General features: G+C 53.0%; 1 protein-coding gene across 1 annotated transcript in view; it reads left to right on the top strand.

The window, feature by feature from the left end:
- SLC4A4 (solute carrier family 4 (sodium bicarbonate cotransporter), member 4) overlaps positions 1-406 on the top strand; it is a gene marked incomplete at its 5' end in the record, with an annotated part of 65,928 nt that overhangs the window by 63,808 nt on the left and 1,714 nt on the right. The gene's annotated exons all lie outside the window — the stretch shown is intronic.

Genomic DNA, 406 nt, shown 5'->3' with positions numbered 1-406 from the left:
CAATGGCTGCTACTCTCTCTGTGGATAGATAAAGTGGACCCCGAGCATCAGCGTTGCTGTTCCACAGACCTCTCACATCGGTGTATTGTCTCCCAAAGGGTGACAGGTTGGCGTGGTGACCCACCAACATCAGCCTTTCCTTGGTTATGAGATGTTCCTTTTATTTTTATAAAAGCAAAGTAATTCCAAGTACTTGGAATTATTGTATGATACTATAAATCCCGCCGGTACCCAAACTCCAGGGGACCCCATGGGCGACTCTGCCGTGTCCGTGCCTCATCCTCATGGAGCAGTTGGGAAGAAAAAAGGGGTTTGAGGGCAGTGAGAGCAGGGGAGGGTGTTTTCCACCTCTGCTTCCTGCAGGTGACCCCAGGCTGGGTGGACCGGCGTCCCGCAGCCTGGCGGG

Source organism: Buceros rhinoceros, unplaced genomic scaffold (genome assembly GCF_000710305.1).
Source record: "Buceros rhinoceros silvestris isolate BGI_N320 unplaced genomic scaffold, ASM71030v1 scaffold13210, whole genome shotgun sequence".
Lineage (NCBI taxonomy): Eukaryota > Metazoa > Chordata > Aves > Bucerotiformes > Bucerotidae > Buceros > Buceros rhinoceros.
The sequence above is the reverse complement of the archived record's forward strand: the minus strand, read 5'-3'. Positions and strand labels throughout refer to the sequence as shown.